The following is a 13,848-nucleotide window of genomic DNA, read 5'->3' as shown; positions in this document are numbered from 1 at the left end:
CTCATACAAGGCAGAAATATTATCTTGCTGGATTGGGGGCAGAAGGCACATTGCTTTCAGGATTAAGGTCTGGGTTGATGATGAGATCCCACCTTTCTTTTGACCTTAAGAATGGAACAACATTAGGAAATATATTCTGGAAATTTAGGCCAGTTAGTCATCCTCTAGCCTCTTTCTGGTCAACTGAGCATTACTATTTATCTATCCATATTTCTTCAGAAAGACATTGAAATCTGCTGCTACAGATTCTGGCCTTATGGAAATGCTCTTTATTGTATTTACTGTTAGTCCCTTCCTGATAGCAAATCCAGGGGCCTATTTGTTGAGATATCTGGAAAGCTATCCTGCTTCTCCTTTATTGCTGGCTATTTGGAACGTACACTGTGCTATAGAACAGAGAAATTTACAGTCTGAATCTCCCTGATGAAAGCTGCAGTCCAATATTTAAAACAGCCTGCAGCTGTGTTTTTTTCAGTAACACCTACTGTGCAAAAAGAAACACTTCTTTTTTACCTTTTTTCCCCCTTTGTTAAGTGTTGCAACCAAAAGCAAGAGAAAGAAAAAACCTACATGCCATATGCATATATTCAAAGTAATGGATTACTTAAAATTGAAAGGCCCATGTAATCCTGGAAGATCCTCTGTGATTACCTAAAACACAGCTTCTTTTCACAGTCAGAATATCAAATTAGTCTAAATTATTTCATTAAAAATGTCAGAATGGGACATTGATAGACTTTGAACCCTCTGTAGAAAAATTTTTGCCTTGCAGATCGCTCTTGGGTGTTTTCCATTACATTTCTTTCTGTACTCCAATAAGAATCACACTAATGATCTGAAATGAAAATGCGCCCCAGGGAACATTTGATTAAAATGTCAAATATTGAGGAACAATGATTCATCAGCAATCATAAATTTGTAATACTGATGGCAGATGAAAATGTATCATTTTCCAGCAAGCAATATAGTCCAAGAACAGGTAGATTTGAAGTCATTCCTAAGATTGAATTATGTAAAAAGAAACTATATGGAAGAGCACATGGAAGCGATCTTTGTTCTGATTGACTATCACATCCTATTACACAAAAAGGCTCATGGAGAGTGAGTCATATGCACTGATTTAGTAGGTTACCATCAATTGGGTGTCACTATTACATGTCCTTGTCTGTGTAATACAAATGACTGAAATCACTCATAACAATTAGAAGTTGCATACAAATGTGATAGGCAGGTGCTGGGGAGACATGAACTACTGCAGTTATGATGAAGTTACCAAGGCTGTGCTGGTTTGAATTTGGTTAAATAATTGCTAAAATGCAATTTTACAATAGAGAATTGAAACTGTATTATATCACTCTTGAGCAGGGGGTAAAAATGGAAGTAGAAAGCACATTCCAAGATGCGTAAAATAACATTTTCACAGTGGAAATTTTGCTTTAACTGTTCAAATATGCTAACCAGAAATGATGCAAGTCATTTAATATCACTTACAAAAAAAACCATTTGCATATTTGTGTAAATAATAATGCAGGAATTTTTTTTTAGCACTTCTGTTGAAAAACATTGATGAAGAAATACTGAAAAAAAAAAAAAAGGCCAAATATTCAGAATATGTCATTACTATTGTAAATACTTTTGAGATGAGAGGGGAAAATTATAACTTTCTATATGGCATAAATGGCTTATCTTGCTATGATTAGAAGGCTTTTCTGGACAAAATCTACTCCTGAAAATCACATCCTAACACCAGAAGTTACATGAAATAACCTCACAGGTCTTAAAATTAAAATAACTCTTCTAGGAATTTTTTGGGAAGATCTGGGAGCACACTGGAGACAGGATCAGAATTCAAAGAGATCTGGACAAGTTAGGAAAAAAAAAAAAAGAATACAAGTCAGTGGAGAAAAGAGCAAAGTGCTCCCTGAAGAAAGAATGACTTTGCAAAATTAGTAAAACTTCAGGTATGGCTTTGCACCTGTGTCAGGGAACAGTTTTTCAAGGACACAAACCTGTAGAAGTGAATTCACAATGAGTATCAGGAGTTAAATGGACTCTAATAGAAAGAATTCTGAAAAACAGTTTTTTTTTTTCATTTAAGGAGGATTAGACTTAAGGGAAACAATACAACAATCTTCACTCCCTGCAAAGTTGTCACAAAAAAAAGAAGTATCTTCTAATGCCTGTTGAGCCACAACAGTATGTAATAAACTTAAGTTCCAGAAAAGATTTATAGTAAGGGTTGAGAGGTTTTTTTAATAATTCTAATACAATGTCAGATTTCTTAGGCATATTGTGTACTTAACATTGCTTTAGTTGTTTCAAAACATTTGTCAGAAATGGCTAATGCTTTAGAGTAGGCAACACAATAAATGACCACCTGACAGCCTCATCACCTTTGTTTCTACAAGAAGTGACAATTCCCTGTGGAGAACAAATGACCCCCATAAATTATAATTCTCGGTTTTTATCTAAGTACAGCCTACCAAGGAGCTTCAGTTGTCTGAAGTGTGACTTTTGTTATATCTTTGAGGCAGGACTTGTGCCTCTACCTGAGTCTATGTTAGCATAGCTGCTGATTAAGACTGACTAATAAATCATACCACTAACCCTAGTTCAGAAGAGGCTGGTACAGTGGTGTGAGTGAACTCCCAGCAAAACATATGCACAAGCTCCTGAGGATGGACTCCTTCCATCTTCTTCACCTTCAGATACTTGGATAATGGATGGTTTTGACTGTTTAGTATTCAAGTAAGGCTGTAATTAGCAAATATTTATCAAGAATGTTTTATGAAGTGCAGAAAGGAATATAATAGCATGTAGCATAATTTTAAAGAAGATATTTACAAAAACACAGAACTGTGAATCATGTCAAACCTCACCTACATCGGGTAATCTATTACTTGAGCCTAATCTAACTAACACTTGCTTAAAGATCCCGTTACTAAGAGCTGACTTTGAAGTATTTCTGGTTTTCCTTCTCATTTTGGATGTCTTCTTAATCAGCATCAGAAAAAAAAGTGCTAATGACCCAAATGAAGACAAAAATATACATTTTGGTAACTACATTTTAAAAGTCTGTACACTATTTTCTTCAGTATGTATTTCTGTGCCTCTGTGAGGGATAACCACTTAGGAGTCAGAACTGCCTTTAATGAAAGAGAAGATCTGTGACAAGATTAAGTGTACAGTTTCAATTACTAAAACAACATTCCTTCTGGCTTATAGGAACATTAGTGCTGCCTCCTCCAGGGTAAAGGATGGAGAAAGCAGCTATTTTCTGGTGTTTGAGTTCTGTAATGTTTCTCTTTGGCACTTCAAAAATCTAATTTCCTGTGAATGGGTCTTATGTTATCATCCATCACAACCCTTTTGTTCTGGCTCCTTACTATTACCTGTAACTGCTTGGACTGATGACTGTGGTCTTTCCCAAGTACAGATGCTTGGACCCAAATTAAAACAGATATTAGTCAAACAGTATATTTTAGGGCAGAACCAACAACACAGGAACTTTCTCTTCTCATTTCTCAGGTTTTAATGAAATTCTTTATCTAATTTTAGGGCACCTGGAGTGTAACTCTACTGCTGTCACCAGACTGTATCATTAGTAATTCAAAAGCACTGAAAGCTGAATGAAAGCAGCTGTCAATTGAACTCTTAAATCACCCAGTTATTTGATTGTTTGGACACATTCACTGGGAAGCATACACCAGCAATTTTGTGTGTATGATAGGCAGAGATATTATTTTTTCACGTGTCTTCCTATACATTTCTCACAACTCACAACCAGCATTTTGATGCTGAGATCTGTGCTCTGAATGATTAGAAACACACAAACTAAACTATGAAGAGTTTAAGTACAAAATGTATGCAAACCCAGTCAGTTCTGCTTAGTTCTGAAAGATGAGCCAAGTTACGCATAAAGTTAATTACATCAAAAAGGTATTAAAAAAAAAAATGTTTGGTACCACTATTGTAAGTTGGCAGAACAAAACACTGCTTTCAGAGAAAGTGGTATCTAGTCTACACTAAAACAAGTCTGATCCTTTACTTTATTTGGCAGGAGAGACTGTCCCCTATAATATCTAGCTGAGAATGAGTGGAAGAAGGTAACTGAGCTAGCACTATGCCAAGATGAACATTTCCATGGAGGGATAATCACTGTTTCTGTTAATAAGCTCTTCCTAGTCATATATGTCTCATACAAAGCCCCAAAGTAATAAATTTCAATCAATATGTCTCTGTAACTTCAAGGTTTTCTCAGCTCTGAGATAATTACAAATCTCTGTTCCTTTAGAAAGAACATTTCTTGGGAAAAAACAATTTCACTCACAATGTGGCCCTTGTGATCTAAGAAATCCTAAATCATCTGGGCAGCAAATATGTGGAGAAAAAAAAGCAAAACAAAATATTGCAGAAGAGCTGCCATGGGAGCTTTATGATGTACATTAGAGCTTTACTACCAAAATCATTCCTGGTGTGTAACACAAAATAGATACCCAAAGACGATGAGGCATTCAGATTTGAAAAGCACTAAAACCATTCAGCTTTGTGCCTCTGCTTTTCTGCATGAAAAGCAAACTCCTATACTTATCAACAACCAAAGCTTAAAATACACAGGGCTCGAGCTATTTTCAGGCAGAGGTTACATAAATTATTTTCATCCTCATTTTACAATTTTGAGAACTAAGCAACAGCAATTATAAACCTCATATTTAAAGAAAAGTTTTACTGAATGGAAGAGACTTGTGTACTGTATGAGGTTCATACAATATACACTCCACACACTCTCACAACTGTAAATAGGTAATAAACACATTGTCCAGGCATAGTTAGGTGGACTGAGATTTGGGTGGTAGTCTATGCATTTGCTTCAAGTACCCAATTAATTGCATGTTGGAGAGAAAATACGAATAAGTTAACTGTTAATGAAAAGGCTACAGATGCATGGATTTGGTCAACCAACCGATCTACAAAGTTTTGGCATTAAAACACCTGCGGCAACTTCATTAATGGCTGTTGCCATGGAGACACAAAGAAAAGAAAGGCAACAAATTTGGGGTATTAAAAAAGATGAAAGCAGACTGCCACTCTGTGGTTATCATCTTGGTGGTTGAAAGCAAAGTTTATAACAATAACAACTTGCCAGAATGTTTCTGAGTTCTGTAGGTGGAAGCAACCCTCTTTTTGTTCTTATGGGTCCCTTCTTGTCAGGTAGGAAAGATGAACAGATGTTTTACTGGAGCTTATGAAGGTCATTCAAGAAAAGAACAACTTTGTATGTGAGGAAGGGGGTAGGAGTTGCTTTGCTTTAGTTTTTTTATGAGCGGCATTAGTACATTTAACCAGGAAAATAACACTCCCTTATGGTATACTTGCAAATCTTGCACTCATTTAACATTTAGATTAACCAATTTTTTGAGTTTCTGAAACTTCCTTCTCACCCGGACAGTATCAGTTTAACAGACAGCCTTATCAGGGTTGTTGAGTTACATTTATTTCTTTTCTTACCTCTCCATCACAATTTTTTGAAACAATTGTTTCAACTCTTTTAATGGGCAAATTTCTCTTCACAGCTCTTCATATCAGTACTGGGACAATACCTTGTACCAATAGGTAATACCAAAATAACAAGGCTTTTATAAAATATTTTTATGCAATAAGCAGTAATCTAAATAACCTAACAACAGGAAAGGTGAGCTGGACAAAGGATCCCCTTATTTTAAAGTGACAGAGAAAGTAAAAACTTGCATGTATTACTTGATCATAAAATGGCAATCAACTACTGATCAATCTGACGTAGCCATGACAGAAGATACCTAAAATGCTTTAGAGAAAGTTTGGAACTCTGAGTCTTTGGTATCAGACAGAAACACTCAATGACAGAATGCAAAATTCTGTTCAGTCATGTTTGTCAAAGATTAACTGAAGTTGGAATAGAGAAAGACAAAAATTTCCAGGATGACCTGAACTTGTTTAGCTCAGTTAAGGCAATACCAAGAAAGGATATGGCTCTTGTCCTTGTCAGCAGATATATCAAAAATGGCAACTTGAGAACTGGAAATAATGCTGTGTGAGCCAAAGAATAATATTTGAACAAATGAGTATGAAATGACTGCAAGTACTCTGAAGCTGGACAATAACAATATTTTGATATACCATGAAACCTGGAGTCATTCAACTGCACGAGTAAGCTCAAGAACCTATCCAGTTTCAAGGTAAATGCTTGGTGACACAGCACAAAAGATTATATGACTGTTGCCTTTGAGGTTTTAGGATTCGGTGACTGAGTATTTATCCAGGTTTTTATTTCCTCTTGTGTTTGGTTTAAGTGGCAAGGTTTTGGCAGCAGTGGGGTAGCTGCTGGACCCTATGCCTGAGGAGGAGGACATTTCCTGAAGGAAGTTTCAGCCTGTGGAGAGACCAAGCTGGAGGTGCAGATCATGGGAAGGACATACACTGGAGCACAGAAAAAGTGTAACGGGGAAGGAGAGAGAAAGGGGAACTGTTACAGACTGACTGCAACCCCTCATTCCCCTTCTCCCTGTGCTGCTTGCCATGGAAGAGGAGGTACTTAGTAAGCCAGCACCCTGTCTTTATGTCCACCCATGAGCTTTTCCATCACAATTTTCCCCCATCCTGTTAAAAAGATACTGCTAATTACAGATCATTGGATATTGCTAATCATTTCCAACTACACATTCTTTTATGTAATAAAGTAACTGATCAGTTACTGATCAGGAACAGTTCTACAACTGTTTTCATTTGGCTACTTGCTCCATCACAGACTGCTATTGAAGTCCAAAATGTCAGAAATTATGTAACTACAGAACACCAGCAGTTTAGACTGAGTTGTCCAGAGGTGTATGGAAGATTAGAGAAATAAAGGAAAGGGAAACACTGATTGTAAGTCAGATAGCCTGAAATAAGATGAGAGTGATGTTATCAAAGTCATCTTCCCTTGGTATGCTCCGTTTTACTCTAAGAAAGAGAAAACCAACCATTTATCTCATCTTGTTGCTATGGGAGGAACCATGAAATTTGATATGCTGAACCAGAACCACCAAGGTGCAGGCTAGGAAATCAGAGTGCAAACTACAGTATGGTCTGAGCTGAACAACACCTTCCACATAAAACCATGCTGTAGCACTGCAGCAAAATGGAGCTTCTCAAAATCTCTGGTCTGTTCTTGTAGAAAGTATAAGGAAACATTGCCAAGAGAATCCAGGAGATTTAGTCTTGCAGTTATAGAAAATAAGACCGCTGGTTCTACAGGAAAATATGCAAAGATGAGTACCATAACTTATCAGTCAAGTGTTTGTATCTCTTTCCTAAAGTTTTCCTTCTAGAAAGGAAGCAGCAAATAATCCTCCTGAATCTCTCCTAAATTCCTCCATTGATTTTTAGTGCAAGTTCTATCAGGATTATATTTAAGTAAGGATAAAATTAGAGAGGTTCAGCTACCCAGAACCAAATCCTATAGTAACTGCTTGAGGATTTGCTGGAGTAGCCTGAATGCTGTTTTCTTCTAACATCCCAGGAGACCACATTGTGAACAGTAAGTTCCTTTAGAAGCTGTTGATAATATAAACAGATGTTCTGAAATACCAGCTAACTTAAAAGAACATTTCCTCTTCCAATTTCATTTGGTTGACTTTTATAGCTGGCAATCATCACAGTTTTGGTAAATCTGCCTTTGCTGATCACTCCTTAAGCTATTATTTCAGGCTTACTTACCAAAACAACATTGTTAAAATGTAAACCTGGTTTTCAGTCTCCAGATGCTGTCTCAGGATATAACATTTGCCAGACAGTGAGCATTAATGGGAGGTAAGACCTCCCACAGCCTAGTTCCCTAGGCCTTATGACTAATGCAAATTCTCCCAAATGCCTCAATTGCTAAAAACCCATCATTTTCCAGAGCACTAGTCTGACCAGCATTTTGGTTTACAATTAACCTCCTCTGGCTTAAACAACAGTTACAGCATATAGTATGTGCTACTTGTAAAAACCTCCAATGTACTTTATCCTGTCTCTAGGTATCTCATCAAATATTAAATAAAAATGAAAAAATTAAAAAACAGGTGAAAATTTATTACTTCAACAATAAATTTTTCCTTTGTACTTGAATCAGAGTTGTGTGAGTAATGCACTGTTCTTCCTTACCTCTCTGACTTGAATTTTTACCCCTCAACAAAATTGGTCTCATCTACTGTGCCTCCACAAAACATTGGATCTGAAAATATCTTTTACAACTTCCATGCATTCTAATATATTTCTCAGATGACCAAAGCTCACATGTGGCAACACTCAAAATAGTTCAAAAACATTTCACATAAATAAGTTGAATCAAAGCTTGACCATCCTTTGCTAGCTTTTTTTCCAATATGGAGGTGGAAAGTGGAGTACACATGGAGTTTTCAGTCTGACACAGTTACAAGTACAGAGTTCAAATTCTCAAAGTGAGATCAGAAATTATACATAGGTATATTCCCTAAATCACCATGGTAATTATTGTGACCCAGAACAAGGACCTTCAATTTAAAGTAATTTTAATTATGAACGTTAGTGAATTGCAGAGGTTTGGGAGCGAAACTGGGGCAAAGCTTTGCCTTCTCCCTGGTGCAATACAGGTGCTCCAGAAGAGTTCTGGGAAGAATTCTGTGAGAATGTGTCAGGACAGGAGTCCTTCTTCAGTCTTGGTCCCTTGGGGTATATTGTGCAGTTAGCACCTTGCAACACTCACAATTCCTATAGCACCTTTCAGTGAACTTCAATAAATCACAGTGTTGGATTATAGTTTGGCCAAAATTATGGTTTGGAAAAATAACCTACTGATTGTAAAAATGTTTAAGACCTTTATGGGTCCAAATACTAATGCAAAGTGATGCCATTTAATCATCTTTGTGGGTATATAAAGCTCTGAGGTAATACCAGGAAAATTACATAGCAAACAACAAAGAAGCTGAGCTTTTTCTCTTTTTTTTGTCACTATTTTTACTTATATTTAATCATTTTACATATCTGTTGGGTTTTTTCCACTGGCTTTTTTTGAAAGTTGTACATCTACTGCAGCTTCATTTCAGTCAAAAATGTATACACTACGCTGAGTCTTTAAACTGCTTGTTAGCTGAACTGATGGTCTAAGAGGAACTCTCTGGCTGTCTCTTTAAAGGTAAATTGGACTTTGAGGATGTAGGTTTCCTGTTATAATTGAAAATTTGTTTATCTAAGCAGCTTTTCTTTTTAGTTAGGGAACATACCTCAAACACCTTTTAGGAAAAAGCACATGGCATAAACCTGTTGAAAATACCATAAAGACTGTGTCCCTTACATATATCCTGCATTATGCTTAACTAACTTTGAGATTATTTTTCCACAATTAAAACAAGTAGTGGTTTAGTGGTCTTGTTAGTAATGAATGAACTCTTCAGTAAAAGAAGTCCTCAAGAGTTACAGTTCAGTTCTCACATTTTTTTGGGAGTTCAGCATCCCATCCTATTTCTTGTCTTAGTGGTAATACAAGACATGTCTATCTACCCCTGAGGGATGCACTCCTATCTGTCCTCATTAGCAGAGGATTTCTGTTCAAATCCTTACAGAATTAAAAAAAAGAGAGATAACCATCTCATATATCCATGAACATGTAACATAGTAAAACGTGCACGGGGCATTTACCAAAGAACCAGTGATTCACAGTAACACATTACTCCCATGCCCAAACCTCAGCTTCACACAGTACATATAAGACACTGCTTAATTACACAGCTCAACAGCCTAACCTCTCTTCATACTGTCTTTTTTATTCCAGCATGACACGGATTTTCCCCCAATTTTTGTTGTACCATCTACTTTGAAATTTCAGAGATTCAGTGTGTCTCAGGCCCTGACTGAAAAGCTTCTGTCTCAATAAACCATACACTCACAGTAACTCTGCTTTTTACCTGTCAGATGTAAATGGAGCACAATATAAACTACAGGGAATCTGCTCTGCTCTGGCATCAGGACATAAGCCATGAAAACACATAAAACAGACACAATGAAAAATCTCCTTCCAGCCTGTGTGAAGATAAGCATAATAAATGTACCAGAAATTACAGTAATACAGAATATTCCTGATTGCATCTTTCACCAGCAGGAACAGGTATCCCAAGCACTGGGAAATAAAGGATAAATTTCTTACATCATCACTGACTTTGACAGTGACCTTGGTGAACCATCACTCCTTGCATTTTATAATAGATATACACAAGAATAATAAACCACACTCCATTTGTCTGCTGTGTCTATTATTTTAAAGCAAAGACTATATTAGAAAATCAAATCAGTAGGCATCTGCCAGTCAGTAGAAATCCTAATAAAGCCAGGGAGAATCTCAGAATGAAAGGCAGTAGGAGTAGTAAAAATTAATGCAAAGAGAAGCTCCATAACTACATTTTACGGAGGAATGCAGTTAACATGACAAATATATTATAAAGTCTCAAACGGCTCACACAATGCAACTTAGTAAAGAAGTCAACAGAAACAATATTTGCAACAATATTTCTAAATAGAATTCTGTCTCTTGTTTTAATCCTACCATACCCTGGAACATGATGTACATCTGCAGTAATTTAACAGGACGTTAGAATTTATGTGAGCCCAATGTGTCTTTTCTCTTACACTAGAAGAAAAAAAATCCCCTGAAAAAAAAAACTAAAACCCCACCACCAACACAAAATCCCAGAATGTTGCTGATCTGAGAGTAGACAGCAATGTTGGCGTAAGATGAAGAAGGGAAAGTGGAAATGACAATTTCCATTAGACCAAGACAGAAAAAAATTAAATTGCTCATAGATATGAAAATGAAATGACTGAAGTAATTTTAAGCAAGATCAGAAATTTGTAAAAAATTAAAGGAGAGCTACAGAAAGTTTCTCAGTGGCCACAGATAAAGTCCTTATTAACACAGAAATATGTGAGAAGGCTGTGAATCTACAAGAATCTCCTCCACGACTACCAGAGATCCAAGAAAGGACCAGTAACACGGAACACCATTTCCAGTGGATTAAGGAATTTCAAGAAGACACAACACATTCAAGTTTAAAAGAGATGACCTGAAGGAAGAGCCTTGGAAAACCTTTTTAGGTGGAAAGTGAGAGTTGGTGTTTACGGTAGAAGAGGGAAGGAATTCCTCTACTAAAAATGGAGAAACATAGAAGGGTTGACTTTAACTCAAATTTTAACTCATAGAGGCACAGAGAGAGAGAGCAGATTGCTGATCTCATGTTACAGAATAGGGGGAGAAGGGAAGTTTTATGTCAATTTTCTTGTACAATGGATTGTATGGATAAATGTATGAATAAACAATAAAAACCATCCCAACAAGGAAAGTGACACAAGCCATGCAAGTAGAGATGATGAAGTTCATATGACTGGAACTTTACATATGCTTGTACCAAGAGGTCCTGAACCTAATAGATATTAAGATTAAAACACTATTCTGTAACAGACTGTTAACGAAGCTGTTTTCAAGAAAACCAGACAAAATATTGAAATTACTTTACATTATCAGTTATTTCGCCTTGAAATAGAACCAGAGATGTAATTGTTGCTCTAAAAAGTCTGAAAAGTAGATGTAACCTGCAAATCCTTATGGTGAAAAATCTGAAATTTTGTAAAAATACATTGCTTTCTATGATATCTCTGATAGGCAGCTGAAGAGAGAGTATTGCAAAAACCCAAGGCTACTAACTGAATACTGATACCAAAGCACATTTTTACTTTCTTAAAAGTGCATATTGCCATGCAGAAGAGGACCTGTGTAAAGGATAGGAGATGTATTATAAGATGGTTTGATATGTAATCTGCTTGCTGGAGTAATGGGATACCATTTTGGCAGGTTCACTGAAAGAAGCCACCTTTGGAACAAACAGTGGATAAATTAGATTGTCTGTGATGTTTTTGGGATGAAATCTAAGGAAATTAAGTAGTTCAGAGAAGGAAACTTTTCCCCATAAAAATCCTCAAGTGTCTGCAAAACACCAGCCAGCCTGGCACTTAGACCAGAGCTTTGTGTGGTTCTGTTTCCATTGCAGAAGGGTTATTTCTCTATGTGGAACTCAAGCCCCTTTATGGGAAAGAGAAGCATGTTCAGAGTGTTAAATGTAATCTTCATAATTTCTAAATCTGAGAAAGTATCTTGTCATTCCCACATTGGTATCTTCTTCAAAGACACCATTTTAACTGAAGCAAATGTCAGTATAGCAACATAAAAATACAAAGCCTTGGGGATGGTTAATTATAGCAAGTTTATATTTTATTTAGGTGGGTTTCCTGCGTTCATCTACAATTCAGCCTTAAAATAATGTTTCATTCATATATTCCTGCCTCATAATTCCCAGTTAATTTGGAATATTACATTTTTATAATGAAATGAAGGGGGTTTTTATCTGTGATCAGTAAAACTAAGGTTAAAAGTACCTAATACGATAATAATAACAGAGAACTACAAATGTGAGTGTTTTACAACTTGCAGAATTAAAAGAAAAAATGTTGGAAAGCTAAGTCTTCAAGCTGCCTATAGCAATTCTGATTAAATTAGATGGGGAAAAAAAAAAAAAAAAGGGTGGCAAGGTAGAAGTGATTTCCTTGAAGAATTTATTGTCAAAGATGCCAAAATTGCTTAAGGTTCTGCCAAATACAAGATTACCCACATGGAATTTAAACAATTGTCCTCAGCTGTTGAGACCCAAGAAATGGTATGCACATGCCCCTTCTCAGTCCCACCAGATGGAACTGTGTTTAAGTTTTGAGAAAAAAGGACTTTTGATCTGCCAAGGATATGAAATGGAGTAAAGCCCTATCCAGAAGAAGGGTCCCTTTGGCACAGACTGACATGACATTGTCATGAACTTCTGAGGTTGTCAAAAGCATTAGTGACAACACCACAAATACAAGAGTGATATTTTTGAAAGATAAGAATGACAAATACCTATTATTTTCAGTGAACTTTCATTAATGTTGGATATATATATATGGTACACATTCTTTTATTCATCCCACTATTTATGAAATCATTGTCATTAAGCCTTTAAGTGCAACCAAATGCTGCAAGTAATTTTTGGGATGAGGGATTTCTATGAACCTTCCACAAGTGAAAAGGAAAGTTTCCACAAGTGAAAAGGAAAGTTTAGAATCAGAAAAAAAATATAGTAGAAGGAAAATTTCAGAAGTCATGACACATTAGCACCTCAGAAACACCTAGTAATCACTCATGCCTGTTCCAGAGGTGATAATACCTCTTTGTATGCACTCCTTAGGTTCTATCAGAGTGACTCACAAAAAAGCCAGGAGCTCTTCTGAAGGCATTCCTTACTCTTCTCCCTAGTCCCACAGAACACAGCTGTAGAGACCTCAAATATTTTATTACATTCTCAAACAGGAAGAATCATCTCAGACAGCATTTTTGCAACAAGAGCACAATAGTAACCCATAATAATACCATTGCCTAATTTGATTTTTACTGTGCAAAAGCCACTCTGACTCTGCCTATTAATATAGTACATTTTTAACATGGTGTATGGAGACCCATAAATTTCCACAGCAATCCAGCCATTACATCATCTCTAGCACAGCCATGTGCTCAGAGTTCTGCAGGTTTATTTATGTTTTTCAACTCAGAAATTGAAGGGATGGATTTGCAAAGCTATTGTGTGTCCATGAAACAACTGCAGTATCCATGTATCACTCTGTGGTAATTGTTGGGACAGGTTGATTTTATAATGATGACTAATGTACATTTCTGGGTACATCAGACCTGGTTTAAGTAAGAGGTTTCTTATAATCAATGTGTCTTGCAAACTTTCCTTA

At 36.4% G+C, this 13,848-nt stretch overlaps 1 protein-coding gene across 13 annotated transcripts in view; it reads right to left on the bottom strand.

Annotated features, from left to right (window-relative positions):
• The window catches only part of KCNIP4 (potassium voltage-gated channel interacting protein 4), a 399,406-nt gene that overhangs the window by 67,191 nt on the left and 318,367 nt on the right, over positions 1 to 13,848 (bottom strand). Inside the window, exon 1 of one of the 13 annotated variants that reach the window (XM_069014350.1) lies at positions 7,735 to 7,816. The exons of the other annotated variants lie outside the window; for them this stretch is intronic. The gene's annotated coding sequence lies outside the window, so the exon portion shown is untranslated. Of the gene's footprint in view, positions 1 to 7,734; positions 7,817 to 13,848 lie in introns of those variants that run through there. 13 annotated transcript variants of the gene reach the window in all.

Source organism: Aphelocoma coerulescens, chromosome 4, assembly GCF_041296385.1.
Source record: "Aphelocoma coerulescens isolate FSJ_1873_10779 chromosome 4, UR_Acoe_1.0, whole genome shotgun sequence".
NCBI lineage: Eukaryota > Metazoa > Chordata > Aves > Passeriformes > Corvidae > Aphelocoma > Aphelocoma coerulescens.
The sequence above is the reverse complement of the archived record's forward strand: the minus strand, read 5'-3'. Positions and strand labels throughout refer to the sequence as shown.